Consider the following 12,692-nt stretch of genomic DNA (forward strand, 5'->3'; position numbering starts at 1 on the left):
GCTTCCTGTCTATTTCCTACTTTGAAATGCCTATATCTCCGAATCTGTTTCCTGTGGGGAAAACCGGTCATGCGCGAAGCGCGATCCCCCCCCGTTGTAACTCGCAAGGGTAATGTTATGGTTCCAGGCTGTAGCCAGGCTCATGGCTCAACATGAATCGATGCTTTTTTTCGTGTGGATTTGCTCATCGCGGAGTCTACAGATTTAAACAGTAAAGCGCAGTCAATGGGGAGAATGCTGGCACCCAACGTAAGTTGTTATGAAAAAACACTGGCACCCGATGTGTTAAGAGTGGGTCCACGGGACCGCCTGGAGAGCCGGGTGTCCGTCGAGGCCTCCCCGGGGGTCCCCAGGGGTCCCTGGCTGTAGAGGCCTGACCCGACCGACAGACTGGTCGGGTTAAGCCTCCGGAGCCAGGGACCCCCGGGGGTCCCCGGTCCACCTCCGCGCCCAGGGACGGCTGTCGGACTGGTGGGCTTTCGGAGCAGCGGGCCGTCGGAGCTGCACCACGTAGCCACAATTTAATGTTGTGGTCACCATCATCATCGGTGTAAAGAAAACTTTATGAAGTCTTATAACTTATAACTTACTAATACTATATCTATATATAGTCTTATACCTTTGGGGGATGCCTTGGGGAGCCCGGGGGAACCCAACAGGTGACCCCAACAGCACATTATGGAAGGGCCATATGTGACGCTGAAGGAACATAGGGATGAGGGAAGATAGGGTCTAATTTGGGATGAGGGAACATAGGGCTGAGGGAACATAGGGTATGATTTGGGATGAGGGAACATAGGGCTGAGGGAACATAGGGTCTAATTTGGGATGAGGGAACATAGGGTTGAGGGAACATAGGGCTGAGGGAACATAGGGACTAATTTGGATAAAATAAATTTGTTAGGGATTGAGGGAACATAGGGCTGAGGGAACATAGGGCTGAGGGAACATAGGCATGACCCCTGTTCGACAACAGTCATTGAGCCTATGTTCCGTGAGCAAATAACAACATCTTCTTCTTCTTCTTCTTCTTCTTTTTGATTTCCGGCAGTGTGGACGCCGTACGGCGTATTACTGCCCTCCACTGGTTTGATGTATTATCACTTATATTCTACCATACAGTCTGGTATCATGCAGGAACTGCAGTACTGCCTTGCAAATCCTCTGGTGGTTCTCGCTGTGCCCAAATAAAGAAAAAACAGAAAAGACCTCCACACCTAGCTCTGCCATACTTATAAATAGTCTCTGTCTCTCTGCATTGTACTCACTGTAGGAGCCATGAATTGGTTTATTGTTATTATGATTATGTTTGGTTATTGTTGTTTATATATTTGGTCAATGTCACTGGTGTGAGTGGATGAGTGAGTGACGGGCATAGGGGAGGATACCTGGTTACCTCAAAAGCACCACCTGACTACCTGCTGAGTGACAGACAGAGAGAGAGAGGGGGTGTTTGGGAGCCTACTTTTTGTTGACCGCTTTATACTTTATTTTGCTTTATTATTTTGATTACTGTGATCGCCTTGTTATGAGTTTAAGCACCTTTATTTACGTTATTTTTTGTTGCTTTAATAAACCCCTTAAAACGCATCGTTTGGATCCAGTGAATCTCCTTTTGTTTGTAGCGCGTCACACAATAGAAATGGCCCATCTCATCGCCTCTCGCGACTCATTTTGGTTTAGTTTTCTTGCAGTCGCATACATTGTCAACAAAAAACGGTAATGTTGATAGCATCAAACAGCAGAAGACGCACAGGATCAAGATCGGATCAAATGAATTAAAGACGGTCGGAGACACGCACGGAGCGGAGGACAACAAACATTTTGAGAGTCACGGTCAAAGTCAACCTCAACGTCAGGTACGATTGCGGGCTGTATAACAAAGGAAGGAATGCAGTTTGCATATTCTTTAGTCCATTGGGGACGATGGAATGCCTGATCACAGGTTGAGTTGACAAAGCTAACTGAATGATAATAAGGAGCCTCCGTGCTGCGCTGTCAGTAAAGGAATCCCCGCTGGCCCTTTAAATTCCGCTGCTCCGTCTATTTAAAATCCTGTTGCGCTGCTGATGTATGAATTGAATACATACCGTAAATGTTTTCTGGATAAGTTTCCTTTCAATCTGTGGAATGTGGATGTGTTAAATGGCACAATTAATTGAGAAGGAAAATTAAAAGGAAAAATGAGTGATTTCAATGCTGAGGAGGTTACTAGTTCTCAATCTGAAATGGAACGTGGGAAAAGAGAAATCACGCTCACGGCAAAATAAAATTGAAAAGCTTGAACGGGAACGTTCAGTGTCTGTCAATAAAATGAAAGCACTCATACCGCAAATAAAGTCCTTCATGGAAAAAAGGGGAAATGTTTTGCGAGTGGAATCTCTACTGGTGACTTTGAATGAGCATAATGCAAATGCCATAATGTCTCACAATGGGTTATTGTCTATATTACCCGAAGAGGAAAAGGAAAGACAAAACGAATGGTTTTCCAGCATTTCAAAATACAGCAATTTATTTAAAGGTGAAGTGGAAAAATGGTTGACTGAATCAAAGGAAATAGGATATGTGTCTGACAGTGCACAAACTCAATTTGTTCCTGTTGAAATGAGTTCACAGTTGGAAGTTGAAAGTGATGTACTGAATGAACAGGTGGTCACTACCACTGCAGTGGATAAACCTGACTCAATAATGCAAGTTGAATCAATAACCATTACACATGACCTTCAAGATGATGTACATCCAAATGACAGTGTGTCAAACTTGGGAAGGAATTCCAGGATGCAAAATTCTGACACAGGAAGGAAATCAATTGCTTCTGAAATTTCCTCTGCATGTCCGAAGGCCCAAGCTGACTTGGCAGCACTACAGGTCAAACAAAATCTATTAAAGGACAAACATGCACTTGAAGCTGAGGAGGAAAAGCTGCGCAAAAGAAAGGAGCAACTGAAATTGGATGAGGACATTGCAGTACAAATGGCAAAATTAAATGTGTTAAAATCTCAAAGTGTCATAAGTGGGAGATCCTCTAAAACAAAACATGCAGATGGAATGAATTCTTATGTGGAAAAAATGCAAGGAAAAGCACAAACCCTCAGTGCTAATGCCAATCCATTTACACCAAGAATGTCACAAAATCACGTGGACACAGGAACAAAGCCTAAGGACAAAAATACCTCTCAGTTCATTCATTCATTTCATTCACAATCACAGCCTCTGTCAGTTATGCACTCTGGACCTAAGCCACGCCCACTTCAAAGCGATCATGATAATACCCCGATGCAATATGTCTCAACTGTAACTAATCATGGAAATGCAAATGTTGATGCTGGAAATGAAAATGCAAATGGTCAAAATGACATGCTTGGTATTATGAGGAAACAAAATGAAATAACCACACTGTTAATACAGCAGCAATGCCTCTCATCTTTGCCAAAGAGAGAGGTACCAATCTATGATGGGGATCCATTGAAATATCATGCTTTTATGAGGGCTTTTGAGAATGGAGTGGAAAATAATACTCAAAATTACAGTGACCGTCTATATTACCTGGAGCAGCAGACAAAGGGTCTCCCCAGGGAACTTGTTAGGAGCTGCCAGCACCTGGACCCTGCAAGAGGGTATGCTAAAGCTAAGGCTCTATTGAGAGAGGAGTTTGGAAACGAGCAGAAAATAGCATCTGCATACATGGACAAGGCTCTTTCATGGCAACCCATTAAGAATGAAGACGTGAAAGCTCTTCAAGAGTACAGCCTTTTTCTTAAAGGCTGCTGTAACGCCATGGAAGAGGTGCAATATTTACATGAGCTGGACATGCCTGCAAATATGCTGACCATTATAAGGAAGTTGCCATACAAATACCGGGACAAGTGGAGAAATGTAGCCTGTGAACTACAGGCAAGGCACAAACGAAGAGCTACATTTATGGACATCACTGATTTCATTGGGAAACAAGTGAAAATCTTAACTGACCCAGTATTTGGAAACATACAGGATGTTCCATCACTAACAACAACTAAAGGTGTGAGCAAGTACACTCCACAACCTTGTTCCGGAATGAAAGGAACGAGCTACGCCACTACTGCGACCCCTGTAAAACCTATGACTCAGCTTGGAGTGGAAGAGAAGGAACATGTTCAAGGAACAATGGAAACATGTCTTTACTGTGGAGAAGGACACATGTTGGATATGTGCCCCCAACTGGGGAAAAGACCTCATAAAGAGAAGATAGGCTTCTTGAGAGAGAACCGTGTCTGTTTTGGCTGTTTGTGTATTGGACACATAAGCAAAGTTTGCAGAAAACGGATTACCTGTGAAAAATGAGGTCTCAAACATCCAACTGTACTTCACATCACTTCAAAAGAATGGGACAAAGAGTCTGACCAAGCTGAGAGGAAGTCAGGGATCTCATTGGACAGCACACTAATGTCAAGTGGTCTTACTGGGGCTGGTGACAATGACAACTGTAAACTGCCAATTGTTCCAGTATATGTAAAGTCCAAGAAGGGCAGTAAGATTGTTACCACCTATGCTTTCTTGGACCCAGGAAGCTCTGCAGTGTTCTGTACCGAAGCTCTAATGCACAAACTTGACCTTACAGGGAGGAAGGTACATATTCTCTTGCGGACAATGGGACAAGAGAAAGTTGTCACTAGCTACAGTGTGCCAGGACTGGAAGTAGCTGGCTTGAATGAGGAACACTTCTGTGAACTTCCCAAGGCTTACACACAGGTGTGCATGCCTGTCCACAAGGGGAATATTCCGAGACAGAAGGATCTTCACGGATGGGCTCATTTAAAACATGTTAATCTGCCTGAGATTGACGCCGACATCGAGCTGTTGATAGGGACAAATGTTCCTGAGGCTTTGGAACCATTGCAGGTCATTCGCAGTGTAAATAATGGTCCTTATGCCATCAGGACGATGCTGGGCTGGACTGTGAACGGACCGCTGAAAGGAGACAGCGATGCTGCAATGGCTTGTCATCAGCCAGAGTTAACTGTGAACAGGGTGTCTGTTTTGAACTTGGATGAACTTTGGGAGCAGCAGTTTAAGACAGATTTCCCTGAATGCAGTACTGAGGAACGAACTGCCATGTCAAGAGAAGATCATGCATACATGGAACTGGTCACAAACTCTGCACAATTAGTGAACGGCCATTATCAGATCGGCTTACCGTTGAGGAGAAGGGACATCAGCATGCCAAATAATAAGAAAATTGTTGAGCAGCGTGCCTTTCATCTGAAGAAGAGGCTTCAGAAGGATTCCTCATTCCATGCTGAGTATACAGCCTTCATGAACGACCTTGTTGCCAAGGGTTATGCCGAAAGGGTGACTGAAGAGAATCTGGAGCGGAGTGATGGTAAGATCTGGTACATCCCGCACCATGGTGTTTACCATCCTACCAAAAGGAAGCTTAGAGTGGTGTTTGATTGTGGAGCAAGTTTCCAGGGAACATCACTTAATGCTCAGCTCCTACAGGGACCGGATCTTACGAGTTCACTCATAGGAGTAGTGACCAGATTCCGGAAAGAACCAGTGGTAATCATGGCAGACATCGAAGCCATGTTTCACCAGGTAAGAGTGCCCGCAGAGGATGCTGATTTGTTAAGGTTCCTCTGGTGGCCTGATGGCGATTTAAATCAAGACCCTGTTGACTTCAGGATGATGGTGCACCTTTTCGGGGCAACATCTTCCCCCAGTTGTGCCAACTTTGCTCTCCGGAAATCTGCAGAGGACAATAAGAAACAGTTCAGCCAGGAGGCAGTGGATAAGGTCCTTCATTGCTTCTATGTTGACGACTGTCTTGTGTCTGTGGCTTCAGAAGCGGAAGCAGTGTCACTCTATCACGAACTTGTCTCCATCTGTGCTAAGGGTGGATTTCGGCTTGTGAAATGGATAAGCAACAGTCGTGATGTTCTGACTGCAATACCTGAAAGTCACAGAGCAAAGACCATGAAAGGGTTGGACATGGACCAAGGTTTGCTAGCTGCGGAGAGAGTACTTGGTGTGGAATGGTGCATCCAGTCTGATACTTTCAAGTTTAAAATCCTGATGAAAGACAGACCACTCACCAGAAGAGGAATTCTCTCAACAGTCAGCTCTGTCTATGATCCTCTTGGCATCTTGAGTCCTGTCGTACTTTCTGCAAAGAAGATCATAAGGGATCTGTGCAGGAGAGCACTTGGATGGGATGATGCGATACCTGAGTCAGTTGCCCAGAAGTGGACAAGTTGGCTTGATGAACTTCATCAATTGGAGAAATGTAACATCGTGAGATGTCTGAAACCTGTGGATTTTGGAGAAATAATCACAGCACAGTTACATCATTTCTGTGATGCAAGTGAGGAAGGGTATGGAGTAGTGACTTACCTCGTTTCCAAAAACGCACACTCACAAGTACACAGTGCTTTTGTCATGGGAAAGGCTAGGGTAGCTCCATTAAAAGTTGTCACCATCCCACGAATGGAACTCATTGCTGCCACCATGGCAAGTCGCATGGATGTCTTGTGGAGGAAAGAGCTGCACATGGATCTTGAAGCTTCTGTATTTTGGACAGATAGCGCTTCAGTGCTCAAATACATCCGGAACGAGACTTCCAGGTTCAAAGTCTTCGTTGCCAACAGAGTTTCTGAAATTCTGAAGTCTTCACAACCATCTCAATGGAGGTATGTGGAGACTGCAAGGAACCCAGCTGATATTGCCTCCAGGGGTGCGAAAGTGGAGGCATTCCTTAAGTATACAACATGGCTGTCAGGACCTCACTTTCTTTTGCAACCTGAGAGTGAGTGGCCCGCCAATCCTGACGATGCCCATCAACTTCCATCAGATGACCCGGAGGTCAAGAAAGCTGTTGCAGTGAATGCTGTGCAGGCCAGAGAGGAGGTTGATGCAGTGACGCCCATGATCCATTACTTTGACTCTTGGACCCGTCTGAGAAAGTCGGTTGCTTGGATCTTGAGATTTAAGACCTGGCTCTTGTCTCTTTGTGAGAGGAGGAGGCAAGTGCAAATCGACCTTGAACAGTCTGACTTGGATATGGACCAAAAGAGATGTTCATTGGAAAAGACTATGGAAACCTTTAAGAGGGAAACGGTTTCAAGTTACCTATCAGTGGAGGAGCTTCAGAAGGCAGAATTAGAAATCATCAAGTTCAGCCAACTGAAGAGGTTTCCAGAGGAATTCACCCGGCTGCACAAAGGCAAAAGTGTGAAGGAGCAAAGTCACATATACTCACTCTGCCCTCTGATGGAAGATGGTGTCATGAGAGTTGGTGGTCGGCTCAGTAAGTCATCTATGCCGGCAGAAGCTAAGCATCCGGTAATACTCTCTAAGGACATGCACCTCTCAACCATTCTTCTGAGGCACATTCATCATGAGGTGGGACATAGTGGACGGAACCACATGTTGTCTAAGTTGCGTGAAAGATACTGGATCACTGGAGCCAGTACAGCTATAAGGAAAGTATTATCGAAGTGTGTCATCTGTCGAAGGTTGAATGCTCAGCCAGTGTCTCAGCAGATGGCTGACTTACCGTTGGAAAGAGTTACTCCAGAGGAACCCCCGTTTTCTCGTGTTGGAGTAGACTACTTTGGCCCTTTCGAGGTGAAGAGCAGAAGGAGCGTAGTGAAAAGATATGGAGTCATTTTTACTTGCTTAGCCATACGAGCGATCCATATTGAAGTGGCACCTTCACTGGACACTGATGCCTTCATAAATGCATTGAGACGCTTCATAGCGAGGCGGGGACAAGTTCAAGAGTTGCGCTCTGATAACGGGACGAATTTCAAGGGAGCAGAGCGGGAATTGAGAACAGCCATTGAACAATGGAATCAGTCACAGATTAACGATGTTCTTCTTCAGAAGGGAATAAAATGGAATTTCAACCCCCCAGGGGGCTCACATCATGGAGGATCTTGGGAGAGGCTAATACGATCAATAAGGAAAGTCCTCAATTCCACCTTGAATGTACAAAGTCTGGACGAAGAAGGCCTTCACACTGTTCTCTGTGAAGTGGAAGCCATCATCAATGGCCGTCCAATTACGACAGCATCCATGGATCCTAATGATCTAGAGGCGCTGACGCCAAACCACCTGTTGCTTTTAAAGACCTCACCATCTTTGCCACCTGGAGTCTTCCAACAGCCGGACATCTATTCACGTAGACGATGGAGGCAAACCCAATATATGTCAGACCTGTTTTGGAAGAGATGGCTTAAAGAGTATTTACCTCAACTGCAGGAGCGCCAGCGATGGTCAGGGGTGAAACGCAACATTGTCCCAGGAGATATAGTGCTTATTGTGGACAACACTGCACCTCGGAACTCCTGGCTCATGGGACGAGTCGTACAAACCTTTCCTGACAAGAAGGGCTTCATGCGTCAGGTTCGTATTAAAACAAAGAACAGCTGCCTGGATCGGCCAATTACCAAGATCTGCTTAATCCAGGAGTCCGAAGAGGATTAATGCATAGACAATGTCATGACCTGTAGGATTCAGGTTGAAGATGGATTACAATTATTCCTTGGATTACAATTATTGCTTGGATTTTGACCTTTTGACAATTTTTTGACTTTTGACCCTTTGACTTTGCGACGAGAGTGTTTACTCTGAAAATGACTATTTGCGCGGGAACATCTGGCCTTACGAACAATGACTCCTGTCGCGATCGGCTGAAGGAAGAAGATATTGTCTTATGTGAAAAAGAAAAAAGTTTGGGACTCTGATTACTGTTATTTATTTCATGTTCTCCTATTATGCATTTTGATATAATTATTACGTTATAATAACCTAATAATTAGGGGCTGGCGTGTAGGAGCCATGAATTGGTTTATTGTTATTATGATTATGTTTGGTTATTGTTGTTTATATATTTGGTCAATGTCACTGGTGTGAGTGGATGAGTGAGTGACGGGCATAGGGGAGGATACCTGGTTACCTCAAAAGCACCACCTGACTACCTGCTGAGTGACAGACAGAGAGAGAGAGGGGGTGTTTGGGAGCCTACTTTTTGTTGACCGCTTTATACTTTATTTTGCTTTATTATTTTGATTACTGTGATCGCCTTGTTATGAGTTTAAGCACGGGAAGACCCCCTCTACAACGCCACACTCTCCGCTAAGCGGGAGAGGTGTATTTTGAAAAGTGGCGGGCCGTCCAGTGAGGTCAGGGGTCAGAAAAGGGCTGTTTACAGTGCATAGGCTATACAAATTGGACACTGGACCGGAGACGGTGCTTAGTGCCGGCACTTCTGAGGTACGCACGCGTTCGATAAGAACGATAAGACTTCCGGTGGACGATCTCTTCAGAATAAGAGTACCCTCTAGAGTAAAAAGAAGCTCTTGAAAACCATTGAAAAACGGTTGATTTCCACATAAAACTATGCATTGCGCAATTAAACGAAGCTATACAACACAAATTATGTTTATGTCTAACAAAAACGTGTTTAATAACATTAATAATGTATCTAAATGGATACATGCTGTTCAATGGAGTGCATAGCCTATACAAATTGGGCGCTGCACAGGAGACAGCTCCGCGAGGCAACACTTTGGACATACGCACGCGTTCAGGGAGACCTCCTCTACACCGCCACACTCTCCGCTAAGCGGCAGAGGTGTATTTTGAAAAGTGGCAGGCCGTCCAGTGAGGTCAGGGGTCAGAAAAGTGCCGTTTTCAGACAATAGTGTATACAAATTGGACACTGGACAGGAGACGCTGCTTAGTGCTGTCACTTCTGAGGTACGCACGCGTTCGGGGAGACCCCCTCTACACCGCCACACTCTCCGCTAAGCGGAAGAGGTGTATTTTGAAAAGCGGTGGGCCGTCCAGTGAGGTCAGGGGTCAGAAAAGGGCAGTTTTCAGACAATAGTGTATACAAATTGGACACCGGACAGGAGACGCTGCTGCACCTCTCCGGTTTAGCGGAGAGCGTGGTGTTGTAGAGGAGCTCTCCCTGAACACGTGCGTATGTCCAAAGTGTTGCCTCGCTGAGCCGTCTCCTGTAGAGCGTCCACTAAAAAAAATACATATATCTAACACACACAAATGAACACAATATCCAGTTAAAGTGCAATTGAAACTGTGCACATTTAATGGGGATCAATAGCCAATTTAAATCTGGAACAACCTCACTTAGAAGTGCTATAGTAGGCCTACATTGGTTCTCAAAGTGGGGTCCGGGGACCCCCAGGGGTCTTTGGGGTGGTTCCAGGGGGTCCCCAGCAAAAGTAGTTAACCACTGTATCCATTTATAAGTTGGCTATTTTAAATAGCAGATATACAAGCTCGCAGCGCGTCACTTCGTGCCGTGCTGCGAGCTTGTAGATCAGCTATTTTTTAACATTTTTGAAAAATCTTGAAATTCTTTTGAACATTTTCATTTGCAACACAAATCTTCTCTTCTGGGGGTCCCTGGCACAAAATATTTTCAGATGGGAGTCCGCGGACAACTATATATCAATTTGGGTGTCCTTGACATGAAAAAGTTTGAGAACCACTGCTCTAGTATGAGCTATTTAAAAAGACATACATGATGAATACATTTTTTAAATAAATGTATGTCTTTCAAAAAACATGAAGGCAACCAGAAACCTTATTGTTGCTTGCTCAAAAACCGGATGTCCTATCGTTGCTCACGGAACGATAAAAACAGGCCAATTACTTCCGTGTCAACGTATTTCACGCATGCTCAATAAAGGACCCAGGGCACGGTTGCCTTAATGCCTTTCGCCCCCCTGGTGGAGGAGGTGTGTAACTGTCACTAAATGATAGATTGAGGTTGAGTTCATGTGCCTGGGCGAGGTGATGAGTTCATGTGGCGAGGGGCTATAACAGAACACAACACCACTTCAGATCGCCACTGCTGTTTTGCTTAGGTTGAATTTTTATTGTTCTCTTACTTTGTTAGGCGGCTTTCCATATGCATGGACTTACCTAGCCCCACACCACACCGCCCACCACAGCGACGATTTCCACTACAATGAAGTGGGTGGAGTGGTGTGTAAGTGGTACTAAACTGGTGCCTAAAAAGTACCCACTATTGGGTAGGTCTGAGCTGGGCTAAGCTGGGCATACAGTATAAGGCTGCTGCTACTGATTGGTCGGCTCACAGCTGTGTCTGTCCACACAGGTCTCAGTAAAATGTAAACACTAGGCAGCAGTGTTGCCATGTGACATGTCCACTTATTATAAGCGACATTGGGCTTATTTTTCTGTAAAGTTGCTTGTAAATATTGGTAGTACTTTTACTCCACTACAATTATCTGAAAACGTATTAGTTACTAGTTACTTTTCAGATATAAATGATTACATTATAAAACATACATTAACCACTTAAGCCCCATTTTATACCTCGGCTATTTGAAAATAGCCGATCTACAAGCTCACAACGCGTCGCATCGCATCATTGTACACGTTAGGTATAAAAGAGAGAGACACAAGTAAGTAAGACATTTTGAGTAGCCTACTTCATCCACCACTGGTTGTCAGTCACCCACTGGCTATTGACTCTGTACAAGTTCATTGTGATTGAGTACTGGGTTGTTGGATGCTAGATTCAGTGTACTTGAGCCATGATAATTGTGTTTTAATGCGGAAGTGCTCTTAATTAGGAACTTAATAAATATTGCGTCATTGCACAAATGTATTGCCTGTCTTTCCTGTGGTTCCATTCTAAATAAACTTCCCAGTGAGCCATAGTCGGCTATTAGACCTCCGTCTAAAACCTGGTTTATAACTGGTCTAACAGTGAAAGTTTTTCATGTTTCAATCAGGTGTCATTAAGACGTCAGTCAGTTCATTTTTAGGAAATACATTTTCAAAGCGTCCAAACCATCTGTATTCATCTCCCGGGCTCTCAGCTAAATACGAGACGAGACTCCCTGCTCCAGGAGTTTTCTAATTCACAAGTGAAAGCCAGACATGTGTCAAACTGTCATTCACTCGCTGATGTTTGACAGCTCATTTATCTGTCAAACTAAACTAAACATTTGCTACTCGGCTTTTAACCTTCAAGGAAATGAGTTAAAATTAGCCGGAATCCAAAAGTTAGATTTTGTTCTGTCAGTACGTGGGACCCCTATCCAGGGCTGAGGACAGGATTCTTGGGTGGGGGGAACAGATTTTGTAAATGGGGCCCCGAAGCACGCGCATAGTGTGCGGTGTTGCGCATATTTTTACATTTGTTATTTTTGCCCTCAAAATAATATATCCAGTGTCTTATTTCACAATGAACACCTCCAGCTAACAATCATTGCATAAATTGTACATTTTTGGAATGTATACAGAATTATTAGTTCTCCATTTTATAATGACTGTCTGCTATTACCCAGCCAGGCCATCAGTCAATATGATTATAAAGCACAAACTCTTAAGTTTGATTTTTCAAAAACTTGCTGTCCAATTACACTGATCTGGTTACATTCTCCCTTTACCAAAAAGTAGACAAAATGCCCTGTGAGTAAATAAATGACTGTAAATAAATGACTGCAAGAAATCATAATACAAAGTAATGTTTGAACAAGTGCATTTATTAATTAAATACATGTACAACTGTACTGTATGCATCACACTGTATCATGTACATAAGTAATGTACTCCACTCCGCACACTCTCTAGTGCAGTGGTCCTCAAACCTTTTTGATTTCAATGATGCCCAATTTTATTTGAGCAACCGAAAGAACCCTTCACGGTCC

Source organism: Gymnoscopelus microlampas, assembly GCF_963454915.1.
Source record: "Gymnoscopelus microlampas genome assembly, chromosome: 21".
NCBI lineage: Eukaryota > Metazoa > Chordata > Actinopteri > Myctophiformes > Myctophidae > Gymnoscopelus > Gymnoscopelus microlampas.